Source organism: Sciurus vulgaris, assembly GCF_902686455.1.
Source record: "Sciurus vulgaris genome assembly, chromosome: 2".
Taxonomy (NCBI): Eukaryota; Metazoa; Chordata; class Mammalia; order Rodentia; family Sciuridae; genus Sciurus; species Sciurus vulgaris.
Genome location: NC_136462.1, coordinates 131,300,547 through 131,315,355, shown reverse-complemented (window position 1 = coordinate 131,315,355; position 14,809 = coordinate 131,300,547). Strand labels below are relative to the sequence as shown.

At 36.3% G+C, this 14,809-nt stretch overlaps 1 pseudogene across 1 annotated transcript; it reads right to left on the bottom strand.

Moving 5' to 3' along the window:
- Positions 1–12,939: 12,939 nt before the first annotated feature.
- Positions 12,940–14,573, bottom strand: LOC306653261 (dnaJ homolog subfamily C member 7-like; annotated as a pseudogene). The gene has a single exon. The product of its transcript is annotated as a dnaJ homolog subfamily C member 7-like (transcript).
- Between the last annotated feature and the right edge of the window lie 236 nt (positions 14,574–14,809).

Genomic DNA, 14,809 nt, shown 5'->3' with positions numbered 1-14,809 from the left:
GGCAAAGGAATTACAATGGTACACTCAAAAATATCTATTTAACACAAATAAGACAGTAATGTATGAATCATGGAAAAATAAAGGCATAAAACATACAGAAAACAAATGGCAAGTCAAAGGCAGCCTCAGCAACTTAGCAAAATCCTGCGTCAAAATAAAAAAATAAGAGGGTTAGGATGTGGTTCAGTGGGTTTAGCTCCCTTGGATTCAACCTCTAGAATCCAAAAAAAAAAAAAAAAAAAAAAAACCCAAAACAAACCATGTGAACTAATAAAAAGTTGATTGCTGAAATCCTCAATTGTGGTAATCCTTTCACTTTCTTAAGGGTGGTTTTGCTACAAATTATATTTTTTAATTAAAATTTTAAACTGATATAGTAAAACAAAATTGTACATATTAATGGGTTACCATGTGATATTTCTACACATATCTAAATTGTGCAATCTCCTTAAACATTTATCAATTTTTTATGGCAAAGCATTTAAAATCTTTCCTTCTCGCTTTAATACACAGTACAGAACTTCTATGTGTATTCTGGCACACTAGAACTTCTCACTGCTATCCAGCTGCATCTTAATACCCATTTATCAACCTTTCCCTATTCCTCCCTCCCCTCTATTCTCTCTAACCTATAATAACCAGCATTCTACTTTCAATTTCTATTAGATCAAGTTGTTTATCTGCCAGGTATGAGTGGAATAATGAGGTACCTTTCTTTCTGCGCCTGACTTATTTCACTTAGCATAATGGTCTCTAGTTCCATCCATGTTGTCATGAATGACAGTTTCATTCTTCCTGATGGCTGAACAGTATTCTATTATGTACATATATCACATTTTCTTTGACCAATCATCAGGTGATGAACATTTAGGTTCTTTCCATTTCTTTTCTATTAAGAATACTGCTACAATGAAGATGGGAGTTCAGATGTCTCCTTGATGTACATGATTTTGTTGATTTGGATATATACCCAATAGTATGATTGCTGAATAATATTGTATTTCTTTTTCTAACTTTTTGAGAAGCCTCCGTATTCTTATTCATAGTGGCTGTGCTAATTTACATTCTTACCCATAACATACAAGGATTCTCTTTTTTCCACCATGCTCACAAGGTCTTATATTTTGCCTTTTTAAAAATAGGTGAAACTATTTTTAGTGAAGTAAGGTGATATCTCATTGTGGTTTCTTTTACTTTTTGATTCGTTGTACACAAATGGGGTACAACTGTTGCTTCTCGGTTGTACAAGAAGTAAAGTCGATTTGAATTTCCCTGATGATTAGTGATGTTGAGCATTTTTTGCATACCTAGCAGCCATTTGTATGTCTTCTTCTGAGAAATATCTATTTAAATCTATTGTCCATTTTTGAACCCAGTGTTTTGGTTTTTGCCTGTTGAGTTTTGGGGGAGGTCCATATGTGGAGAGCAGTGACAGTATGGGAGAGCAGTGACTGAGACTGGGGGTCTCTGATGACCTCATGGCTGTGATGTGCCTGGTGCCTGGGAATGTTTTTATGCAAAGGCATAGGATGCCTAGCTCCTTTGGTAAGGCCCTACATGAGGAGGTTCTACAGAAGTCTTACCAGCTTGGTCCTTGATCTTAGGCACATAGCTCCCTGGAATAGAGGAGTTCTCCTGCTAGACAACCACAATGATTGACCAGCTCAGCTACTCCTGAGCCTTCCCATTAAACAGTAACTTTAAACAATGGACCTTCTTGAGAGCTACACAAAGCTCCTAACCTACACAATGCAACTGTGGATTACAACTGCAGAAATGCTGCATAGATGTTTCTAGTGTAATGCCCAAGTCTATGAGTCCCCCAAAGACCACCAGGGAGCCAGAGTCCAATGCAAGTGCAAAAGGACCAGTTTATTCAAGCAGCTGCTCAGGCACTTGACACAGACCAGCTTAGCAGTCCATGCTGAGTACCCCGAGCACAAATTTACAAGCTGTTTTATACACTTCAGACTCAGTTTCTCTTTTACAATTGGAGGGTTTGTGTCCTTGTTTGCATATCAGGATACCTTTTGGCTGCCAAGTTTTAGTCATCATAGTAACCACTGGTCTATATGAGGTCAGCAGTGAGGTCAGCTTGACTGCAGTTGGGGGGATTCCCCGTTTCCCCTAGCAACAGCCTAAATTAGCTGCCAAGGTCATTCTATTATCTAGCTAGACTGACTTCAGCTTATCTGCAGCTTTTCATTTTTAACCCCTTTTTAGCATCAGCAGCTCTGACAACTTTTTAAGTTAACTCATTGGGGCCTTACATTCCCCTTTTGTCTTGCGTGTAGGGGTAAATCTTTACTCCTATCAGCAAAAGCGAGTATACAGAAGCAAATAAACAATCATTAGAATGCCTAAGGATTATGGACCATTGGTAACATCAGGGATGGCAGAATACTGGGCCCAGAGGACCATTAGCTGAACAGCACTTATTTTGTATTTAATACACCAGAATGATTAACATAAAAACAGCATTGTTCATTAAGTGTTACACATAATCTACCCTGTTGAAGGAAAAGTAAGTTTAGGCCTTCTGCAGTTACAGTGGGATTATAAGTAATAGGAAGGGTATTTGTAGAAGCTAATGCATTAGTAGAGATTATCTCTAGGGGCAAAGGAGTAGGGAGAAAAGGGGGAGTTGAGGCTGGGGCAGCAGGTAACATATAATATAGCATATTAAGCAGGTTTCATTTAAAGGTGATAATATAGACTTCTCCCAGGAGGGAGAAGGTTGCCATGGCTGATGTTCTAAAGTCCCAAGAAGTGAGCACACCCTACATCTTTTATAGGTTAAGGTCTCTTTTGTTCTTCAGTTCTTCCCCCCTTGTCTTTTGGAGGCCAGCAGGGCCTCCAACTTCCAGAGGCACATGACTTTCATGGCCTCCATTTCCTCAATTTGACTGATCCCCTATTTCTACACTAACTACCTGTCCCCAATTCTGGCTTCATTTTCCCCATTTGCTTTAGGAACTCCTTACTGCTGTAAGGACAGGGGGCAATGACCACTCTGGCTGCTTCAAGCTGGGAAGGGGTCGCGTGGGGCAAGCAAGTTTGGAGTTCCCTTTTAAAAATCGGGTCAATCGAGGGGTCTAAGGTAGAATTTTGGCTGGGGAAGAGCAGGTTGTAAAGGCACCTGTGGATGGGTGCTTCTATGAGAGAAGAACAAAAAGACATGAGTACTAGAATGAGATTAATACAAAATAAATGTTGCAGAATCTGGAACATGTCAATAAATATCATGAAAATGACAGAAGTCAATAATCCCTCACCAGGAGGTGGAAGAACTGAGAAATTTTTCCCATAACAAGGCCTAACAAAGGCTGGAGAGGATAAGGCCTTTGTGTGGGAACCTTAACACTCTCCAGGTTATCAGGAATGTGAATACAACATTTAACCTTTAATGTCATTGACGTCCCCAGAAAATATAACTAAGCTACTTAATGTCATCTGATTTTTGTAAAATATCCTTTTATTGGTATAACCTGTGTTTAGTAGAGATCTCTGTTAGGGCTAGATAATCATACTAGCAAACATAGATTAAACCTACCTGTGTAGTTTAGGAAGGTCTGTAGGCCTTAAACTGACTAAAAATTTCTGACTCTGGCAGTTTCTCTTGATAGTTATCAGGCACATTTGCCTAAGAATCTCTCTTTTGTAGCTTCTAATCTTTATTCTAGTGGGCTAACAAGTGTATAACTTAAGTTGCATTTAACCTTTATTTTTTTTAATGTCTGAGAATGGCTATATTTTGGTTTTAACTGTTTTGCTAAGTTTTTAAGATCAAGCTGGTCAAATTGACTTGATCCTGTCTGTTAAGAGTCAGCTGAGTTCCCACAGGGGTCACTCATAGAGAACTTAAGAGCAGCTTCTTAGCTCCATTAGTGCATTCAACAGGCAGGGTCTCCTCGATGAGGTGGCTTCCCTTGGAAGCATCAGGATGTCTCCCTTTTCCAATGACCCTCCTCTGCAGCAGGCGCACTGATTATCTTTTCATCCTCCAGTGGTCTAATTAATCTCCCTGATTGGGAGGTTGTGTGAACCAGAGTTGCAAAGCTCCTTAGAGAAGTTCTCTTGTTCCCTGGATTCAGGGTGACTGAGGGCAAGACCCAAATACTGGCTTTTCTTAACCTCTATATTTAATCTCAATCTCTAAGTTTGATCTTAACCAGCCAGCAAGCCAGTCTCATCAATCATAAAGTAAGAGTACTGGGCTTTAACTTCAATGTCTATAACGGTATAGTTATTTGCCCTTTTATTTAAGTACCACTATATACTATCTGTTCTGTAGGTGATGGCTTATTATCATGAGTTACCTGGGTTGTATATTCTGGAAGAAGCTACCTCTGCAAAACATTAACAGGCAACAGTTTTACAAAATGAAATTAGCAAGAGTAAAAACATATTTAGCTTGTATAATTGTTATCTTGAATTTTGGCTGAGCTCTACATTATATTCCCTGTTTGAGATCACAGTAATTTTATAGCAAGAACCAATCCTTTGACTATAACTTTAAATAATCTGAAGTCTAGCTTATTTTGGAGCCACTCTAACATGCCATAAGGTGGGAAGGCAGAACCTTATCTGAGGTAAGGCTTGGCTTTTTACAAATCTTTAAGTGTTCTAATTCTGATGTTGATGTCATTTTAAGAAGTTTACATATATTGATTACTGAGTCTATATGAACATTAGTTAACACAATTTAACATTATATCCAAAACAAGAATCAAAGAAAGGCTGAGAGAGCTTTTAACTTTTCTTTTGTGTGGCAAAATGCTTTTATGTTTCACGATATTAACCTTTAAACAAATCAGGCTCTCACTAACTTTTAGAAATACATTTACATTCAAAATTTTATCTCAGTGTAAAAAGTAAATTTTACATATATCCTATTGATAACAGGTCCTATAACAGAACATTAAACAATAGAAATAAATACCCAATAAAATTACTCTTTAAGTTTAAAATTACCATTACAGACAAGTTTAGACTAGAGAATAGCAGCTTGATAAATTTCCTGCTTTAAAGACTTGTATATCTGGAAAATATGAACACATTTAATATACAAAGAGTGACCATTTCACAATTACCTCGATACCTTTATATTGACTAAATTTAGTTTTGAAAGAAAAAGTCAGACCCTGTAATGTAGTACAATATCTTAACAGTTGTTTAACCATAATTGTATAAAACTCAATTTTCAAGACTAATTGTCCTAAGGAATGAAACTTAACAGATATAATGTTAAGAGTAAATTAGTGTTTCTAAGAAATCCTTGTCATTTTAACATATAGATTAAATTTTGGTTTATATCGGTACATCAGTATTTGACCCTAGGAAAAAGCTTTAACAGCTCACATACATATAACCAACTTAGTTACACACAAACTTATTACTTACACAGACTTTCTTAGCACTTACTTTGACCCCCATATATTTTGTCATATAAGTTAGCACTTTTTCACCCAGAAACATTTTCTTTTCCCTTCTACTAAATCTATTTCCAAACCCAGAACTTCCTATTTTCTCTTTCCTATCTGTTTACCCCTTTTGTTCACATTCTGAAACAACTCTTATGAAATTTCTGAATTTAAATAAATTACTCCATTTTAATAAGATAAAATACTTTGTTATTTATAGTACTCTAATTGAAACACGGTGAAAGGGGAGGTGGTAACTCTAAATTCAAATCTAAGAACTCCTCTGAGCTTTGCAGAACCAGAGGGGGAGGAGGAGGAAGCGGTAAGCGCTCACCCTCCGGGTTGGGGTTTTACCTGTTAGGACATAACTCTTAGTAACCTTGTTTTTAGTAATGACACAAAGCAATTTTAAACCCTTTTTAATTTGCCAACCTATGAAAACACCAATAATGTTTAAATATGTTACTCCACGGAATTTAAGGAGTTATGAGTACTCAATGTTATTTAACAATTAGCATTTTAACTTTGCAAATTAATCAGAAGTCTCTAACAAACACATGTGAGTAATCTCATACATGTTAACTCTAATTTACTTATTATAAAAAAAAAAAAAAAAAAAAAAAAAACAAAAAACCCAAGATTCTAGCCAAGAGGGTGGACTGACCACCAGATCCTTCCAAGTTAAAATATAAAGTACCTGATCAGGGTGGCTTCCTGGCTGCCTAAAACCTCGGTACTGCTGCCCGGAGGGGAAGGATTGTTAGCCCTGTCTCAGGAGTTTCTCCCTGACGACTGCGGGTCCTGAGGGCTGGCCTACCTCCGGTATTGGTTGGCGGAACTGCGGGAGGGGGCTTTAGGGGTGCGGAGAGGCTGCTGGTGTCAGTAAGGGTCTAGGTGCATAAGGAGGAGGGGGAAGATATCTTCCCCTGGAGTGTCTCCTTGGAAAATTTCAGGCTTAGGAGCAGAAGGGGTTCTGGTGGAAGGGTCTGTCTTGGTGACTGCCAGGACCCTAACCTATTGAGGTAAGAAACGTTTAAGCCAGGGAGGAGGGTTTTCAATGAGGTCCCTCCAAACCACAATGTAAGGCACTTGGTTTGGATGACCTGTGGGAGGCTTGAAAATGATGTTTCAGTGGCCTTGACAATGTTCAGGTCGAAGGTACCTTCTGGAGGCCACCTGACATTAAAAGTTGGCCATTCTGTCCTGAAAAAGGTAATGAGTTTAGACTTTTTAACCACAGGAGAAAGGTTACGTGCTCTGGTTTCCACATCCTTATAATGAGATATTATTAAGTCCACTGGAGAAGAGTCTGACTGTCCCATAGCGTCTGTCACGGTCATACACACACAGATATTAATAAACAAAGACAACAGACGACACTTAGAACACAGGCGGCAAACTTGCCTGTCTTAGACGTAAGAATGAAGGAAAACCAAAATGACGGCTTGGGGCTGCAGTGCGCGAGCGACCCGCCATATGACAGAAAAGACCAAAGTTGAGGTTCGCAGTCCTCAGTTAAACTGATGTGAGGCCTTCTGTCCTCACTGCTAGGGACTGGAACTTCTTCCAGTCCCCTGTGACCGCGGTTGTCCAGCGCGTCCGCTCTAACCGTTTACGGTCACACAGATTACAGATTACAGATGGGCGCCCAGGAAACGACAGTAAAGTAATACACATAAAACACTGACCGGTTGAGGATACTCTGGACTAGGGTCCGTGGAGTCGAGGGGGATCCAGGACAAGCCCCCAGATGTAATGCCCAAGTTGACAAGTCCCCCAAAGACCACCAGTTAGCCAGAGTCCAATGCAAGTGCAAAAGGACCAGTTTATTCAAGCAGCTGCTCAGGCACTTGACCCAGACCAGCTTAGCAGTCCATGCTGAGTACCCCAGCACAAATTTACAAGCTGTTTTATACACTTCAGACAAAGGAACTCAGTTTCTCTTTTACAATTGGAGGGTTTGTGTCCTTGTTTGCATATCAGGATACCTTTTGGCTGCCAAGTTTTAGTCATCATAGTAACCACTGGTCTGTCTATATGAGGTTAGCAGTGAGGTCAGCTTGACCGCAGTTGGAGGGATCCCCCATTCCCCCTAGCAACAGCCTAAATTAGTTGCCAAGGTCATCCTATTATCTAGCTAGGCTGACTTCAGCTCATCTGCAGCTTTTCATTTTTAACCCCTTTTTAGCATCAGCAGCTCTGACAACTTTTTAAGTTAGCTCATTGTGGCCTTACACTAGTACTGTAACTCTCTGAGTACAAAGAATAATGCTTCCTTTTGCATAGTTTTAACCTGATAATAAGACATATATAAATAAAGATTGCTGGCCTAACTCTTTAGATGTACTTCACCATTGGAGAACAGCATTTTCCCTGAACCCAGATTTATCTTATAAATCTGCCTGTGTAAGTCTTTATTTTCTTATCCCTTCACCCCTTGCCAGAACCCTGCAAGTTTGGCCATGCTGGTTAGGGCAAGGGCAGGTGGTAGTCCATCTACTTCCAAACACACACAGAAAACTTCTTTTATCATTAAATTAAAAAACACTCCCCCAAAACATGCCAAATAAACTAACCAATCCTCAAAATTAAAAAAAAAATCAAAGTCAAATACAAAATATAAAAACTACAAAATCTAAAAAAAATCATTGTTTCTGTCCTTAAAAATATTCTTAAAAATACTTCTGTTAAAAACAGAATTATTATAATTTATAAAATATGTTACTAAAACTTACCCCTCATTCTTTACAAAAAATAAATATAAAAATATAAACAACTAAAATAATATTTAAAACTCAAAAAACAAAAACCAAAAAAAACTCTCCAAACAAAATATAAAGTATAACACCATACTTAAAAAAAAGTAGCCTTACAAAAAATTAATTACAACAGTTTTCTTTACTTCTTAGTTTCTACTAAATCTCTACCTCTCCTATATTCTACCTCAGAAGTTCTTACTCCTCATGAATGTGAAATTTTCACCTCTTTTCTTTTAGGTAAGTGCTTTTGGTGTGCTGCTTCTTACATATGAAGTTGTCATTCTGTGTTACCTTATAGAAACTTTGTTTTTATCTCTCTGCTTACTTCTAAAGTCCATTTGGAATTGATTTCTGTATATGGCATGAAGTTAGGTTCATGATCATTTTCTTGGAGATAGCCAGTGCATCTTGTGCAATTTGTTGGAAAGGCCATTTTTCCTCACTGCACTGTAATAATGATGAGGATAGATAGATGATAGATAGACAGACAGACAGACTTGAATGTGTCAGTTTAAAATACTTTGTTATTTAATCTTTTGTCTCTCCTTGTGCCAATATTGTACTTTCTTAATTATAGTAGCTTTAAAACAAGACTTGCTATCCAGTGGGATGAGTCCTTCAGTTTTGTCAAAGATCCTCTTGGTTTTTCTTATGTCTTTGCAAGACTCAGCTTATAAATTTCTACAAAATGCTGCTAGAATTTTGACAATTTAATTGAATCTATACATCAACTTAGAGAGAGCTGACATCTTTACTATATTGTATGCTCCAATTTCAGATCATGATATATTCCTCTAACGATTAGATCCTCTTTAAATTTTTTCAGTAATATTTTTTAGCTTTCTGTGAAGTTTCTTACTCATCTTTATTTTTTCTCTTTTGCTAAAATACAACTAAAATAGAACAGAGTTCATAAATCTGAACTATACAACCCAATTAATTTTAGAGATTCATTTACCTATGTAATGATCATCTGAAAGAAGCTAGACAATATTTTCAGCACTTCTTTGTGATTTTTTTCTAGTTTATATTCCCACAAATATAACCATTATTTTGATACCTATCAAAAGAGATAACATCTACTGTTTTGAATTTAATATTAAAGGCGGGATATACACTTTTGAGTATGGCCCCTTTAAAATCAACTTTATATGCGATATTCATTCATATCACTGTGAGTTGCAAAGGTTAATACTTTTTATTGCTGTGTTATATTTAATATTGTTAATATACCTATTTATCTACTCTATTAATGGACATTTGGGTTGTTTCTAGTTTGGGACTATTGTAAATAGTGGCACTGTAAACACTTTTGCATATGCCTTTTGGTAAAAATGTGCACTTTTTGCTTTTAGGTTTATAGCCAAAATTGATAGACCATATTATGTATCTATAAGTATAGATGAAGGTATGGTACTGCCTACTTTGAAGTGTATAGTAGAGACAGGATATATTATGAAAGTTGTGCCCTTACTGATACTCTGCCATCAATATATGAATTTTATCAATTAAGCTAAGGGGTAAGTAAAATAGATTTTAAAAGTTTTTTTAACTCAATTTATATTTTGCTTTTTAATTTTAGTTTATTAGCATTTTATAATTACTTATAAAAGTTCTTGATATGAGTGCTTTGCTCAAATTTATTTTATTGAAAATACTCCTCCCTGTATAAAGCATGCATTTTTTATTCTTCTTATTTTGTACTTTACTAGATGAAAGTTCTTAATTTATCAAATTTATCAATCTTTTTCATGGTTGATAGGTTTTTAAAAAATCCTGTTTAAAAAATCTTCCCATGCTAAAGTCATAAACATATTTTCTGGTGTTTTCTTCTGTAAATCTTATTGCTGGTACCTTTCACATTTTGGTTTATGATCAATTCCAGATGGATCATTTGTGTATAGTTATAAGGTAGGCATTAAGATTTATTTTTTACTACATGTGGCCATTCAGTTGATGGAGCATCATATATTGAATTGACCATCATCATTTTCTTACTGAATACCACCTTTCCTTAGTTGTAAATCTGGTGACTGCAAATTTACAGGCACATTTCTTTTTTTGCTGTACTATTCCAATATCCTATTGCTTCTCTTGTGCCATTCTCACACCTACTCATTATTGACATATACTTTACCATATACCCTGAGCTTTATTTTTTAATTTGTTTTATCAAGATTGCTCTAGCTATTTTTATTCTATTTCATATAAATTTTAGAGTCCAAATTTAATAGATTGTTTGTATTACATTGAATCTATAGATTAATTTGGGGGATGAAGGAAATTGATATCATTGTATTACTTCCTCCAATAATGCATAGTTCCATTTAATTATGACTTTAAAAATGCCTCTGCAACATTTTAAAGATTTCAATATAGTAGTATTGCACATCTTTATTAGGTTTGTTCATATGTAATTTTATATTTATGGTGTTTCCAAAATGATGTTTTAAAACTGCTTTTTAATTTTTCCTTCACATTGTTTATTCATAATGTACAGAAATGCAATAGAAATTAATATTGACTTGTTATATTGACCTTGATATCAAGTCTGCCAAAACTGAAATCATTTGTTTGTATATTCTTTCAGCTCTTCTCTTTAAGCCGTTTATAAATAGCACACATCTGCCTTCTTAGTTTTGACTATTCATACTTTTAATTTCATTTCTTACTTTTTAACACAGTATGAACATCTAATATAATATTGAATATAAGTTATGTTATGGGAATCTGTGTAATGTCCCTCACCTCAAGGAAAACATTCAATATTTCATTATTATTTAAAGTGTGAATTATTGGATTTAACATAGACAGTCTTTGTTTTTGTTCCAAAATATCCATTCTCTTATTTTATTTATTTATTTATTTATTCATTTGTTTGTTTGTTTGTTTTTGGTACCAGAGATTGGACCCAGGAGCTCTTAACCACTGAGCCCCATCCCAGCCCTCCCTTTTTTATTTTTTATTTTGAGACAGGGTCTTGCTAAATTACTTAGGGCCTTGCTAAGTTGCTAAGGCTGGCTTTAAACTTTTGATTCTTCTGTCTCACCCTCCCAAGCAGCTAGGGTTACAGGCATATGCCATCGTGCCCTGGGTTCATTTTCATTTTTGAAATAAGAAAATTCTTCACACAGCTGGGATATTTCACAACATAATGTGTTTGTCATTAAAATAAGTGATTATAATAAAAATTGCTTTCAGGATAACTTATCAGAACTCTTTTATGAGGATGACAGATGCTACAGTAAAATGTCTGACAATGGTGTTCTTAATTTCAAAGACTGGATTTATGCTTTATTTTTTATTTTAAAAATGTATTAGCACATATTAATTGTACAAATTAATGGGATTCACTGGCATGTCCATATATAGTGTGCATTGGTCGTGTCCACACCTCTTTCTTTTACCCTTCTCTCTCCTTGTCCCCACCCTCTTCCCAGTCCTGGTAATCACTACTCCACTTTCAGGTTAACCTATGTTTTTCCTTTTTGGTATCCACATATGAGAGAGAACGTATGCCTTTGTCTGGTTTATTATTAACACGATGTCCTCCAGTTTCCTCTATTTTGCTACAAATGACAAGATTTCATTCTTCTTTATGACTGAATAACACTCCATTGTATATATACACCATGCTTTCTTATCCATTCATCTGTTGACAGACTTCAAGGCTGATTCCATTTCCTGGCTATTGATAGTACTACAATAAACATGGGTGTATAGGCATCTCTCTGCATGCTGATGTCATTCCCTTTGGATATATACACAGGAGTAAGATACCTGGCTCATTTTGGTAATCCTATTTTAGTTTTTTGAGGGCCTCCCTACTGTTTTCCAAAGTGGCTATACTAATTACATACCTACTGACAGTGTATTAGGGTTCCTTTGTCTTCACATCCTTGCCAGCATTTGTTATACATATAATTGTCATTCTAACTGGGATGAGGTGGAATCTCAATGTAGTCTTAATTTGCATTTCTCCAATAAGAGTGTGTGTGTGTGTACATATATATATATATATATATATATATATATATATATATATATATTTCTTCTTTTGAGAATCTATAGATTCTTCTCAAAAGAATCTATTCAGATCATAGGCACTATGTATTACTTGGTAATGTGGATTGAACCCTGGAGTGCTTTACCACTGAGTTAACTCCCTAGCACATTTTATTTTTTGTTTTGATAAAGGGTCTCTTTAAGTTGTCAAGGCTGGCCTCAAACTTGCTATCCTCCAACTTTAACCTTCCTGAGTTGCTGAAATTATGGGTGTATGTCACTGTGCCTGACTTGATCATAGCCACCCCTAGGATATTAGAAGGTTCCATTCTGTTTAAGATTGTTTTTATTGTGAGCAATTATTGAATTTAAACTATTTTTCTTTGTCAGAGGATCACATTTCTTTGTCTCCTTCATTTTGTAAATGAAATGGACAATACAAATTGATTAAAAAATATGCTTTTGGTTATGGTTGTGTTTTAATATTATTATTGTTTCTCCTTTAAAAATGATGTCTTCATTTCTGGTTTCTTTTATAGATTCATTTTTGTCTTTGATTTTTAGTCCTTTTGCTGTGATGTAATAGAGTAGTTTTATTGTTGTTTTACTGAATGGGATTCACAGAGTTTCTTGATTATATGACTTGACCTATTTTATCTATTTTAGAAAATTTTTGGACAATGTTGTTTCATTTTTTTTAAGGGTCAAAACATTTTATATTATTTTATTTTTTTCTTTTTCAATAAAGTCTTGGGTGCTGACTCCTTTTCCTTCTCCACACTCACAGACACAGGCATCCAACTGAGAAAATGAAACTGCTCCAAGTACCCAGAGACATGATGAAGGAAGGAGGTGAATTGTGTCCACATTCAAGGTTGAACTGAGGGAGTCTGCATTTTCTAGGTTCTGGTGGTTGCCCTTCATTAGTCAAACTAAAAGAAGAAATTGCCTGGAACAGAAGCTTCAAAGCTGAAGTCTCCTCCAAAGAACCTCCAAAGGACCTCCAAAGAATGCCTTGAAATATTATTTCCATCCAAATCACCCTTTTTTATGCCCTCTTCATCCATGTTCTGCCCACTATCATAATGAGTTATTTTCTTGGGATCAGAGAGGATGGTAAAGGCCTCTCCAGCTTCCTTGAACTTCTCCTCTTCTTTCTGAACCTCAGCACTGACTCCACTGTGCCTCTTTGGATGGTGCATCAAGGCCTGTTTCTGATAAGTTTTCTTGCTCTCGTCCTCAGAGGCATTCTTATCTACTCCCAGAATCTTGTAATAATCTTTCCTCTTACTCTTCTTCAGTTCCAGTTGTGCATTTCTTAGAAGCTGTTTGTGTTCTTTTGTTTGATACACTTTTCCATAGTCCCAGTCTGCTTCTTCATATTGCTCTGTGGCCATGTAACACTGAGCTCTTCTCAAGGAGGCTTTTATATATGTATCATGGAGCTTTACTGCATGTGTGCAGTCTTTTATTGAATCATCTAATTTCTTAAACTTGGAATTAACTGTACCTCAATTATAGTAGAGTTTAGCATTTGTTTTTATATTGTTGAAGACTATCCCGGGGACTTCTGTGTACAGTTCATATGCTAACTTGTACTTTCCTTCTTTAAATGCTTTATTTTCATCTTCTTTCTTTGCTTTAAGTGCCTTTGAATTTTGGCAAGCAATGTGAGCCTTCTCATGGTCAGGAGCCATATTGACAGCCTGTATAAAAAGCTGAAGTGCCTTCTCAATACAATCTTCATAATAAAGGCAAAGACCTCATACATAACAGAGCATCCACATTGGTGGAATCCATTTGTAAAATGTCACTGACTACAGACTATGTTTCTGGATATTGATCCAGCATTGCTAAACATTCTGCTTTGAGGATTTTGAAGCAATGGCAAGAGGGGCAAATTCTAGGGCATGGTCCATGCAGAAAACAACCTTCCAAAAATCTTGCTCCTCAAAATCCATTTCTGCTATTTTCTCATATTGTATGACTGCATTAGCATTCTTAAACTCCTTTTGTGCCTGAGCATTTTTGTGATCCAGTTCTAGGGCTCTCTGGAAACTACAACCTGCTGCCATGGCATTCCCTAGAGAGAGGTGGCACTTTCCCTCTTGTAGATGTCCCCAGCAGAAACTGTAATCCAGCTTCACCGACTATTGTGCATCTCCAAGAGCTTACCAGAATTTTCCAAGCATCATCAATGCGGCTGCTCGATTACCATAATAGGTAGCATTTTTAGGACACATATCTAAGGTTTTTGTGTAATAGTTATAAGATTCATTGTAATCTTCCTTATCATAGCATGCATTTCTTTGTTCCTTGAAGCACTCTGCTTCCCTCTTTGCTTCTTTGGCATCGAGTAGCTCTGGCTTGGTTGCCATCCTTACCACATTGCAATCCTGGCAGATGCCGTCTTATGTTCAGGACCAGAGAGCCGGGTTGGGAGGCAGGTAGTGAAGAGCACTCAACAATGTTATCTCATTATTGCTACTTAAGTATCTTTCTTATCTCCTTTCTAGTCCCTGAAATGTATGTGATTTTCATCATACTTCATCTACTACTGGCATTTATTTCTGTATTTCTGATCCTTTGTTCTCTTTGACTTCAACCTGGATATTTTCTACT